This window comes from Gorilla gorilla, chromosome 10 (genome assembly GCF_029281585.2).
Source record: "Gorilla gorilla gorilla isolate KB3781 chromosome 10, NHGRI_mGorGor1-v2.1_pri, whole genome shotgun sequence".
NCBI lineage: Eukaryota > Metazoa > Chordata > Mammalia > Primates > Hominidae > Gorilla > Gorilla gorilla.
This window is the reverse complement of record NC_073234.2, coordinates 116,475,120-116,488,451: the sequence shown is the minus strand read 5'-3', so window position 1 is coordinate 116,488,451 and position 13,332 is coordinate 116,475,120. Positions and strand designations below refer to the sequence as shown.

General features: G+C 38.5%; 1 protein-coding gene and 1 pseudogene across 6 annotated transcripts in view; both read right to left on the bottom strand.

Moving 5' to 3' along the window:
* Window positions 1-13,332, bottom strand: part of ANO4 (anoctamin 4) — a 417,441-nt gene that overhangs the window by 62,073 nt on the left and 342,036 nt on the right. The gene's annotated exons all lie outside the window — the stretch shown is intronic.
* LOC109029253 (sorting nexin-5-like) lies at window positions 3,361-6,176 on the bottom strand (annotated as a pseudogene).

The following is a 13,332-nucleotide window of genomic DNA, read 5'->3' as shown; positions in this document are numbered from 1 at the left end:
GGTGTTTTTTTTTTCCCTTGTAAATTTGTTTAAATTCTTTGTAGATTCTGGATATTAGCCCTTTGTCAGATGGGTAGATTGCAAAAATTTTCTCCCATTCTGTAGGTTGCCTGTTCACTCTGATGTTAGTTTCTTTTGCTGTGCAGAAGCTCTTTAGTTTAATTAGATCCCATTTGTCAATTTTGGCTTTTGTTGCCATTGCTTTTGGTGTTTTAGTCATGAAGTCTTTTCCCATGCCTATGACCTGAATGATGTTGCCTAGGTTTTATTCTAGGGTTTTTATGGTATTTTCTTAAATAGAACGATTATTATCAATTTCAAATAAATTTGTGGCAGGCTGCTGTGCATTTACCAAAATGATTTCTTATCCTCCTAGGTATAGTTCGATTATATTGTTGCAGCCTTTATCTCAGATGTGTCCACAAACCAAGTTTAGGCTAATAGAAAGTAAGAAGTGATATATGTCATTTTTGGACAACGAGTTAAGAAGTAGGTATATCTTCCCTGTGCTCTCTTTATACTTTAGCTGAATGAAGAGAGAGAATGCTGAAGATCCAGAAGGGGATGCAGCCACAAGATGGAAGGAACTCATCCACCCATATGAAAGATCATAAGGAAAACCATCTGCCAACCAGGAACATCTGACTGGGCTCTATCAAACACCAGGTTGTGTTGTTTGTGTATTATAGCAGCTAACTTTACTCATCCTAACTAATATAGGGTTTTTCTGGAAAACATAGCAATGGTTAACATTCTGCAAATAGGGAGGAAAAAACACTGAGTTACTACAATTCATCACGTTACTAAGGCATTTAGACAGACTTATACAGTTAAAAACTCCCCTTTCAGATGCACAGCTTAGGTTCCAAGGAAGGGTTAAAATGCTGTACCTTTTTAATTTAATTTTTTTATTTTTAATTTTTGTGGGTACTTAGTAGGTGTATATATTTATGGGGTACATGAGATATTCTGCTACAGGCATGCAATGCATTATAATCACATCATGGAAAATCGAGTATCTATCCCCTCAAACATTTATCCTTTGTGTTACAAACAATCTAGTTATATTATTTTAGTTATTTTAAAAAGTACAATTAAATTATCATTGACTATAGTCCCCATGTTGTGCTGTCAAGTACTACATCTTATTCATTCTATTTCTTTTTGTACTCATTAACCATCCCCCCTCCTCTTCAGCCCTCCACCCCCAACCACACTATCTTTCCCAGCCTCTGGTAACCATCTTTCTATTCTCTACCTCCAAGAGTTCAATTGTTTTCACTTTTGGATCTCACAAATAAGTGAGAACAACATGTGAAGTTTGTCTTTCTGTGCCTGGCTTATGTCGCTTAACATAATGACTTCCAGTTCCCTCCATGTTGTTGTAAATGACAGGATGTCATTCTCTTTTTTTTTTTTTTAATGGCTGACTAGTACTTCATTGTGTATAAGTGCCACATTTTCTTTATTTACACATCTGCTGATGGACACTTAGGTTGCCTCCAAATCTTGGCTATTGTGAACAGTGCTAGAGCAAGCATAGGAGTGCAGATATCTCTTCAATATATTGATTTCCTTTCTTTTGAATATATACCTGATAATGAGATTGCTGGATCATACAGTAGCACTATTTTTGTTTGTGAGGAACCTTGAAACTTTTCTTCATAGTGGTTGTACTAATTTATATCCCCACCAACAGTGTAGAAATGTTCCCTCTTCTCCACATCCCTGCCAGAATTTGTTGTTGCCAGACTTTTGGATAAAAACCATTTTAACTGTGGAGAGATGATATCTCATTGTAGTTTTGAGTTGTATTCCTATGATGAGCAATGATATTGAGCACCTTTTCATATGCCTGTTGGCCACCTGTAGGTCTTCTTTTGAGAAATGTCTATTCAAATTTTTGGCTATTTTTAAACAGTATTATTAGGTCTTTTTCCTACAAAGTAGTTTGAGCTGCTTATATATTCTGGTTATTAATCCCTTTTCAGACGGATAGTTTACAAATATTTTCTTCCATTACTGTGGGTTCTGTGGGTTGTCTCTTCATGTTGTTTCCTTTGCTGTGTAGAAGCTTTTTAACTTGACGTGATCCCATTTGTCCATTTTTGCTTTGATTGACTGTTCTTGTAGGGTATTACTCAAGAAATCTCTGCCCAGTCTCATGTCTTGGAGAGTTCCTCAATGCTTTTTTTTAGTAGTTTCATAGTTCGAGGTTTTATATTCAAGTCTTTAATCCATTTTGATTTGAATTTTTGTATATGCAGAAAGATAAGGGTCTAGTTTTATGGATATCCAGCTTTCCTAGCACCATTTATTGAAAAGACTTTTCCCCAATGTATATTCTTGGCAACTTTGTCAAAAATGAGTTCACTGTAAGTGTGTGGATTTGTTTTGGGGCTCTCTATTCTATCCCATTGGTCTATATGTCTGTTTTTTATGCTAGTACTTGGCCTTTTTGGTTACTATAGATCTACAGTATAATTTGAGGTCAGGTAATGTGATTCCTCCAGTTTTGTTGTTTTTGCTCAGTATAACTTTGGCTATTCTGAGTCTTTTGTGATTCTGCATAAATTTTAGGATTATTTTTTCTATTTCTGTGAAGCACATAATTGGTATTTTTATAGGCATTGCATTGAATCTGTAGATTGCTTTGGGTAGTGTGGGCATCTTAACAATATTGCTTCTTCCAATCTATGAACATGGACTATTTTTCCATTTTTTGTGTCCTCTTCAATTTCTTTTTTTTAGTAGCGTGATTATTTTATTATATACTTTATAAAAAAACAAACGCCAAAGACGTACACCATTCCCTCTCCCCCCATCACCTCCCACAAACACTATGGAAGGAGCTCATACTTTTCCTAATGTAGATCTGGCCATCCTATAAAGTAGACCACATTATCAGTTTCCATATATACCTGTAGATACTTTTCTCCCCTCAAATATTTATATCTCAATTTAAAAAAAGGAGGTGCAAAGAGTACATAAAGACAAATGAGATTTTCTTGCTGTTGTTATAGTACAAACACCAGATGACTACCAGGGGAGTAACAGGGGGAAAAACAAAAACACAAACCTTACCTTCAGTGAGGAATGGAAGGTCTGTTACCTGCCTCAAGTTACTGAATCACCTGCTGTAACTGGCACCTCCCTGACATTCATGGGTTTGTAGGACATGGGCCAGATGATTGCTTCTACTTGTTTCCAGAAGGTATATGTCTCCTACATCCTTTCTTAGTAACTAAAGACATACTACAGGAGAACTCAGTATTTAGATTCTGCCCAGAGGTATTAAATGCACAAGGAAAAATTAGTTATGTCCAAGTAGCAAGCAATAATATTTTTAAACCAACATGGTTAAATGTTAAGATTTGTAGAAATCAAAATATTTATTCACATAATTTTAAACTAAAGTTGAAGACAATAAATCTTCCGCTGGTAATGATTTAAGTGCAAGTGATGCTTGGCTTTCTTTCACATTAATTTCTTTTCTTCATAGTGAAGGCATATCAGTTATTCTTGAACAAGTCAATACAGCTCTGCAAAAGGGAGACACTGTTCCTCGCAATGTTTTATTTCCAGTTCAGACATTTCAATTAGATTCTTTCTAAATGCTGCCACTTTCTTCCGTTTGAAATTTATCAGTTCTTCCTTTGCAGATTTGGAAAGCTATTCAAATTTCTGGCAGCACTCCTCCTAGTGTACCTTAGCCAACTTGACATATTTGCTCTTTAAACTGGGCCTTATCCAGAGCTTTGTTTGATTTTTCATAGTCAATGAGGGCTTTGGTGCATCTGTGTAAGAGATCCTTAGCAGCTTCTATGTTGAGCATGTAGTATCGGAGGAGCTCTGTTAGCTTTAAATCTTCATCTGATGAGATTCAACCCTCTACTTTCCTAAGTTTTTCAAATAGCTCAGCAACCTTCAATAGATACTTTTTGATGACTGTGGGCTCTTCTAAAGCCAGGCTATGTAAGCAGGCTGCAGTGTGAATATAGTCATCGGCAACATTTTTATGACATCTGGTCATTTTGCCAGCTTTCACACAAGAATCTTTGATCCTACTCTAATAGTTAATAAGGAAGTCATTCTCTTGCTCAAAGAAGTCATCTACCTCCTTAACTCCAGTAAAAAGGACTGCATCAGCACTTTCACCACACTTTTGAAGAAGCCACCAAACATCTCTCTAGTATTTTTCCACCTAACACTTAGATCCTGATCATATTCCAGGAAAACATGAAAGTTGCGATCTTTACTGAGAACAGGGTGAGAAGAAAGCCACTAAAGAAAGGCTTCATGGGAGGACACAGTCTTCTTAAAAACAGCGAGATACTCAGCTTCCAGTTCTTATTTCATCTTGGCAAATTCTTCTTTGGTCAAAGACCCTTTACCTTCTCCCAGTTTCTGCATCTTCTCTCAAGGACCATTGAGGTCAGCCTTCGTAGGAGCAGGCGGAATCTGCAGCAGAGGCAGGAACTCATGAGCCTCTTGTCCCAGAAGCGATGTTTTCTAGTTGGTGCCTCGTTCTACTCTTGCTGGTCCACAGGAGACAACCACTCCACTCCTATGGGGCTATTTAAAAGTCAACTCCTGTTTTTTCTTAACCTTCCTTATTTCTTCTGGCCATTTAAAAGGAGGTATCTTCCTGTATTCACTTTGATGGCAATCATTTGCCCAGTTTATCCATTACAGACAATCGTTCAGAGCACAACAGTGTCTATATTGCTTCAATGCTGGCCTAAAACTAGTACAACAAATGCTAAACACCAATGATTAGCCATCAAGATTATGAAGTCTCCAGTATTCCAAAGGATTTTTTTCCTAATCCCAAAGGATAATCAAGGACTCTGATTTTGAATGAACAGAACATATCTAAATATAAGCTTCAGTACTAATTTTGTTCAATTATTAAGAAATTGTCATTTGGACAGATTCTTCAGTCTGCATGGCAGGACAAAATGCATGGAAATCTCCTTTAAAGTCAGCTAAGCCTCTGTTCCTGCAGCCAAGAATTAACGATCAAGGGCTGAAAACTGCCTCCTTGAGCACTTTTTTGTTTTTGGGAGACAGAGTCTCACTCTGTCACCCAGGCTGGAGTGAAGTGGTGCAACCTCGGCTCACTGCAACTTCTACCTCCCAGGTTCAAGTGATTCTCATGCCTCAGCCTCCCCAGTAGCTGGGACTACAGGTATGTGCCACCACGCTCAGCTAATTTCTTATATTTTTAATAGAGACAAGGTCTCATCATGTTGCCTAGGCAGGTCTTGAAATCTTGAGCTCAGTAATCCATCCACCTCAGCTTCCCAAAGTGTTAGGATTACAGGCATGGCCTCCTTCAGCACTTTTGAGAAATCTTATCACATACTATTACCGATACTAATGTTTCCTAGAAATCAATTCTACTGACATTGGAAAGAACATACCAGAGAAAAACCAAACCTAAAAGTAAATAAGACTAAAGTCATTACACTGTTTATACCACTTTACAACATAAATAATGTAAGCCTGTATGCATTACCTCAAAGCAGTAACACTATTCCTTCACATATTTTCCACTTACCCAATAGTTAGCAAATACTCTAGTAGGTAGATGAAATCAAAATTTTCACAATCCATTATAAAAAGTGGATATAAGTCTCTTTAAACTAAATGAATAGCAAGGCAGAAAGAACTAGCTTATTTGATTTTCTAAAACACTCACAATAAGCCCAGCATGGTCTGTTCTTTCTTTCTTTTTTTTTTTTTTGTTATACTTTAAGTTCTAGGGTACATGAAGAGTGTCATGTAGTCACACAAAGTCCTCATGTTGCCTTGTAACAGAAAACTCTGGACTCTGAAATGTGGGCAGTGTGGTCTTTGTGTGCACTGTAAATTTGACCTTCTCTCTCTCACTGAGCGCATCAGGTATGTCAATCTGAAGTGAGGGATCAACATTCAGGTCCACAGATACAGATCTCAGCTTCCTGTGGTCCTCCTCCTGCTGCTGCAGCAACTCAGGAACTGTGGCCATGGCAACGCAGGACTCAAGCAAGTGCCACCTGACCTTGCTGTGCTCCAGGAGGAGGCCGCCGACCGCAGGGCCACGATGGGGACGCGAAGCCATGGATACTCTCCCAGCAGGGCATCTCTAGAAAAAGCCTCTTCCATTTCTTTCGTCAGTGTTCTATAGTTTTCATTGTGGAGATCTTTTGCTTCTTTGGTTAATTCCTAGTTCTTTGATTGTATTTGTAGCTATTGTAAATGCGATTACTTTCTTGATTTCTTTTTCAGATTGTTCACTGCTGGCATATAGAAATGCTACTGATTTTTGTATGTTGACTTTGTATCCTGCAACTTCACTGAATGTATCAGCTCTAATAGATTTTTGGTGGAGTCTAGGTTTTTTCCAAATATAAAATCATATCATCTGTAAACAAGGATAATTTGATGTCTTCCTTTCCAATTTGGGTGCCATTTATTTCTTTCTCATATTTGATTGCTCTAGCTAGGACTTCCAGTACTATGTTGAATAACAGTGGTGAAAGCAGACATCCTTATTATGTTCCAGATTTTAGAGGAAGTGTTTTCACTTTTCCCCACTCAGTATGATACTAGCTGTTGGTCTGTCATATGTGGCTTTTATTATGTTAAAGTATTCTCCTTCTATACCCAGTTTTTTGAGGGTTTTTATCATGAAGAAATGTTGAACTTTATCAAATGCTTTCTTTGTCATCAATTGAAATGATCATATGGTTTTCATCCTTCATTCTGTTGATATGATGTATCACACTGGTTGACTTGCATATGTTGAACCATCCTTGAATCTCTGGGATAAATCCCACCTGGTTATAATGAATGATCTTTTTAATGTATTGTTGAATTTTGATTGCCAATATTTTGTTGAGGATTTTTGATTCAATATTAATCAAAGATATTGGCCTGTAGTTTTCTTTTTTTGATGTGTCTTTGTCTGGTTTTGGTATCAGGGTAATACTGGACTCATAGAATGAGTTTGGAAATATTCCCTCCTCTTCCATTTTTTAGAACAGTTCAAGTAGGATTGCTATTAGATCTTCTTTGAATGTTTGGTAGAATTCAGCAGTGAAGCAATTGGGTCCTGGGCTTTTCTTTACTGAGAGACTTTTCATTATGGCTTCTATCTTGTTACTCATTATTGGTCTGTTCAGATTTTGGAATTCCTCATGGTTCAATCTTGGTAAGTTGTAGGAGTCTAAGAATTTGTGCATTTCTTCTAGATTTTCCAATTTATTGGCATATAGTTGCTCATAGTATCCTCTAATAATTATTTGAATTTCTGTGGTATCTGTTGTAATGTCTCCTTTTTCATATCTGATTTTATTTATTTGGATCTTCTCTCTTAATAATCAATGAAATTTAGATAACACTATAATTAACAACAGCAGAATATACACTAGTCCCCTTTTATCCACAGGTAATACATTCCAAGACCCTCAGTAGATGCCTGAAACCACAGATACTACTGAACCTTATATATATATTGCACAAATTTCTGTTTCCTTCTTCACAATTTCATGCATAGAAGATTCTTACCAACTTTAAGAATATATCTTACAGTTGTGTATCTTAGCAACTTCAGTGTAAGATTTTTTCTTTTCTTCTTTACTTATTAAGTTGAGAACTTTCACCTTTTCACTTAAACAAAGCACTTTACGGCTTCTGTTTGGCATACCCAAATTGCCAGCATCACTACTCCTGCACTTCGATGACGTAATTAAGTAAAATAAGGGTTACTTGAATACAAGTACTATGATAGAGTGGCAGTATCTGATAACCAAGATGGCTACGAAATGACTAATGGGCAGGTAGTGTGAACGGTGTGGATATGCCAAACAAGGAATGATTCACATCTCATGTGGGAGGGAGCAAGACAATGTGAGATTTCATCATGCTACTCAGATTTGTGCACAATTTAAAACTTATGAATTGTTTATTTCTGGAATTTTCCATTTAATACTTTTGGACCGTTGTTGATAGTGGGTCACTGAAACTGTGGAAAGCAAAACTGTGGAAAAAGGGGAACTACTAATCTTTTATTATTATTATTATTATACTTTAAGTTCTGGGATACATGTGCAGAATGTGCAGGTTTGTTACACAGGTATACATGTGCCATGGTGGTTTGTTGCACCCAATAACCCATCATGTACATTAGGCATTTCTCCTAATGCTATCCCTTCCCTAGCCTCCCACCCCTCAACAGTCCCTGGTGTGTGATGTTCCCCTCCGCGTGTCCATGTGGGGAACTACTAGTCTTTTCAAATGTGCTTGGAACATTTTCCAAGATATCATACTGTGGGTCATAAAATATTTCTCAGTAAATTTAAAAGAACTGAAACCACACAAACTATGTCCTTTGAATGAAGTTAGAAACTAACGGCAAGCGGAAATTTAGAAAATCTCCCAAGCATTTGGTAATTAAACAATACGCTTCTACATAGTAACTCACAGATCACAGAAGAACTCACAAAGGAAATCAGAAAATATTTTGGACTGATTAAAAATAAAAATACAATTTGGGGGATATAGCTAAGCAGTGCTTAGAGGAAATTTATATCATTAAACTCATATTTGAAAATGAGAAAGACCTCACATAAATAATTAGGCATTCACCTTAAGAAATTAGAAAAAGGAGCAATTAAATGCAAAGCAAGCATGAGGAACAAAATGAAAGATAACAGCAAAAATCAATGAAAAATGAAACATAAAAACAATAGAAAAACATCATTAAAACCAAAAGCTGGTTCTTTAAAAGATCAATAGAACTGATAAACTTTTAGACAGAATGAACAGGAAAAGAGAAGACATTAATTACCAATTTCAGGAATGACCAATATGATATCAAAACACATCCTATAGGAATTAGAAAGAAGATAAGAGAATATTATAAACAAATTTATGCCAATAAATTTACAAATTGACTCTTTCAAAGGCAAAAAAAAAAAAAAAAAAAAAAGATAACCTGGACAACCTTCCATCCATTAAAAGACTAAGATTGCATTAAAAGCCTTCCTGCAAAGAAAACTCCAGGCCCAGGTGGAATCACTGGTACAATTTACCAAACATTCGAGATGGAAATAACACCATTTCTACTTTCTAGAAGAAAGTACATTTCCTAATTCACTTTATGAGGCCAACATCACCTCAATAACAAAAAGATACTAGAAGTAAAAAGTTACAGGCCAATAACCCTCATGAAGATAGATGGAAAAATCCTGAAAGTATTTTAGCAAATCAAATATTGCAACACCCATAAAAGGTAATATATTATGATGAAGTGGGATCCTTGGAATGCAAGATCATCCTATTATTTCATAATGAATCAATTTAATTAATATATTGTCCAGCTTTTAAGAAACAAGATTGAGAACAGAAGATGGCCGAATAGGAACAGCTTCAGTCTGTGGGATCAATGCAAAAGGTGGGTGATTTCTGCATTTCCAACTGAAGTACCCAGCTCATCTCATTGGGACTGGTTAGACAGTGGGTACAGCCCACGGAGGGCAAGCCAAAGCAGGCTAGGGCACTGTCTCACCCAGGAAGCACAAGGGGTCGGGGGACCTCCCTCCCCTAGCCAAGAGAAGCCCTGAGGGACTGTGCTGTGAGGAATGGTGCACTCTGGCCCAGATACTATGCTTTTCCCATAGTCTTCATAACCTGCAGACCAGGAGATTCCCTCAGGTGCCTGTGCCACCAGGGCCCTGGGTTTCAAGCACAAAGCTGGGCAGCCTTTTGGGCAGACACCAAACTAGTTGTAGGAATTATTTTTCATACCCCAGTGGTGCCTGGAATGCCAGCAAGACAGAGCTGTTCACTCCCCTGGAAAGGGGGCTGAAGCCAGGGAGCCAAGCAGTCTAGCTCAACGGATCCCACCCCTACGGAGCCCAGCAAGCTAAGATCCACTGGCTTGAAATTCTTGCTGCCAGCATAGCAGTCTGAAGTTGATCTGGTATGCTCAAGCTTGGTGGGGGGAGGGATGTCCACCATTGCTGAGGCTTGAGTAGGTAATTTTCCCCTCACAGTGTAAACAAAGCCGCCAGGAAGTTAGAACTGGGTGGAGCCCACTGCAGCTTGGCAAAGCCACTATAGCCAGACTGCCTCTCTAGATTCCCCCTCCCTTGGGCAGGGCATCCCTGAAAGAAAGGCAGCAGCCCCAGTCAGGGGCTTATAGATAAAACTCCCACCTCTCTGGGACAGAGCACCTGGGGGAAGCAGTGGCTGTCGGGGCAGCTTCAGCAGACTTAAATGTTCCTGCCTGCCAGCTCTGAAGAGAGCAGCAGATCTCCCAGCACAGTGCTCGAGCTCTGCTAAGGGACAGACTACCTCCTCAAGTGGGTCCCTGATGCCCATGCTTCCTGACTGGGAGACACCTCCCAGCAGGGGTCGACAGACACCTCATACAGGAGAGCTCCAGCTGGCATTTGGGGGGTGCCCCTCTGGGGTCAAGCTTCCAGAGGAAAAAATAGGCAGCAATCTTTGCTGTTCTGCAGCCTCCACTGCTGATACCCAGGCAAACAGGGTCTGGAGTAGACCTCCAGCAAACTCCAGCAGACCTGCAGCAGAGCGGCCTGGCTGTTAGAAGGAAAACTAACAAACAGAAAGGAACAGCATCAACATCAACAAAAAGGATGTCCACTCAAAAACCCCAGGTGAAGATCACCAACATCAAAGACCAAAGGTAGATAAATCCACGAAGATGAGGAAAAACCAGCACAAAAAGGCTGAAAATTCCAAAAACCAGAATGCCTCTTCTCCTCCAAAGGATCGTAACTCCTTGCCAGCAAGGGAACAAAACTGGATGGAGAATGAGTTTGACGAATTGACAGAAGTAGGCTTTAGAAGGTGGGTAATAACAAACTCCTCCAAGCTAAAGGAGCATGTTCTAACCCAATGCAAGGAAGCTAAGAACCTTGAAAAAAGGTTAGAGGAATTGCTAACTAGAGTAAGCAGTTTAGAGGACATAAATGACCTGATGGAGCTGAAAAACACAGCATGAGAACTTTGTGAAGCATACACAAGTATCAATAGTCGAGTCGATCAAGCAGAAGAAAGGATATCAGAGACTGAAGATCAACTTAATGAAATAAAGTGTGAAGACAAGATTAGAGAAAAAAGAATGAAAAGGAACAAACAAAGCCTTCAAGAAATATGGGACTATGTGAAAAAACCAAACCTACATTTGATTGGTGTACCTGAAAGTGATGGGGAGAATGGAACCAAGTTGGAAAACACTCTGCAGGATATTATCCAGGAGAACTTCCCCAGCCTAGAAAGACAGGCCAACATTCAAATTCAGGAAATACAGAGAACACTACAAAGATACTCCTGAGAAGAGAACCCCAAGACACATAATTGTCAGATTCACCAAGGTTAAAATGAAAAAAAAAAGTATTAAGGGCAGCCAGAGAGAAAGGGTTGGGTTACCCACAAAGGGAAGCCCATCAGACTGACAGCAGATCTCTCTGCAGAAACCCTACAAGCCAGAAGAGAGTGGGGGCCAATATTCAACATTCTTAAAAAAAAGAATTTTCAACCCAGAATTTCATATCCAGCCAAACTAAGCTTCGTAAGTGTAGGAGAAATAAAATCCTTTACAGACAAGCAAATGCTGAGAGATTTTGTCACCACCAGGCTGGCCTTACAAGAGCTCCTGAAGGAAGCACTAAATATGGAAAGGAAAAACTGGGACCAGCCACTGCAAAAACATACCAAATTGTCAAGACTATTGACACTATGAAGAAACTACCTCAACTAACAGGCAAAACAACCAGCTAGCATCCTAATGATAGGATCAAATTCACACATAACAATATTAGCCTTAAATGTAAATGGGCTAAATGCCTCAATTAAAAGACACAGGTTGGCAAACTGGATAAAGAGTCAAGACCACCCATCTGTGTGCTATATTCAGGAGATCCATCTCCATGCAAAGACATATATGCGCTCAAAATAAAGGGATGGAGAATATTTACCAAGCAAATGGAAAGAAAAAAAAAGCAAGGATTGCAATCATAGTCTCTGATAACAGACCTAAACCAACAAAGGTCAAAAAAGACAGAGAAGCGCATTACATAATGGTAAAGGGATCAATGCAACAAGAAGAGCTAACTGTCCTAAATATATATGCACCCAATACAGGAGCACCCAGATTCATAAAGCAAGTTCTTAGAGACCTACAAAAAGACTTAGACTCCCACACAATAATAATGGGAGATTTAACACCCCACTGTCAATATTGGACAGATCAATGAGACACAAAATTAACAAAGATATTCAGAACTTGAACTCAGCTCTGGACCAAGCGGACCTAATAGACATCTACAGAACTCTCCACCGCAAATCAACAGAATATACATTCTTCTCAGCACTACATTGCACTTATTCTAAAATTGATCACATAATTGGAAGTAAAACACTCCTCAGCAAATGCAAAAGAACGGAAATCATAACAAACAGTCTTTCAGACCACAGTGCAATCAAATTAGAACTCAGGATTAAGAAACTCACTCAGAGCTGCACAACTACATGGAAACTGAACAACCTGCTCCTGAATGACTACTGGGTAAATAACGAAATTAAGGCAGAAATAAATAAGTTATTTGAAACTGATGAGAACAAAGGCACAACGTACCAGAATCTCTGGGAAACTGCGGAAGCAGTGTTTGGAGGGAAATTTATAGCACTAAATGCCCACAGGAGAAAGCGGGAAAGATCTATAATTGACATCATAACATCACAATTAAAAGAACTAGAGAAGCAAGAGAAAACACATTCAAAAGCTAGCAGAAGACAAGAAGGCTGACTAAGATCAGAGCAGAACTGAAGGAGACAGACATGAAAAACCCTTCAAAATATCAAAGAATCCAAGAATTGTTTTTTAAAAAAGATTAACAAAATACATAGACCGCTAGCCAGACTAATAAAGAAGACAAGAGAGAAGAATCAAATAGGCACAATAAAAATGATAAAGGGGATATAACCACTGATCCCACAGAAATACAATCTACCATCAGAGAATACTATAAACACTTCTACACAAATAAACTAGAAAATCTAGAAGAAATGGATAAATTCCTGGACACATACACCCTCCCAAGGCTAAACCAGGAAGAAGAAAAAGAAGAAGGAAGAAGTCGAACCCCTGAATAGCCCAATAACAAGTTCTGAAATTGAGGCAGTAATTAATAGCTTACCAACCAAACAAAGGCCAGGACCAGAAAGATTCACAGCTGAATTCTACCACAGGTAAAAAGAGGAGATGGTACCATTCCTTCTGAAACTATTCCAAACAATAGAAAATGAGGGACTTCT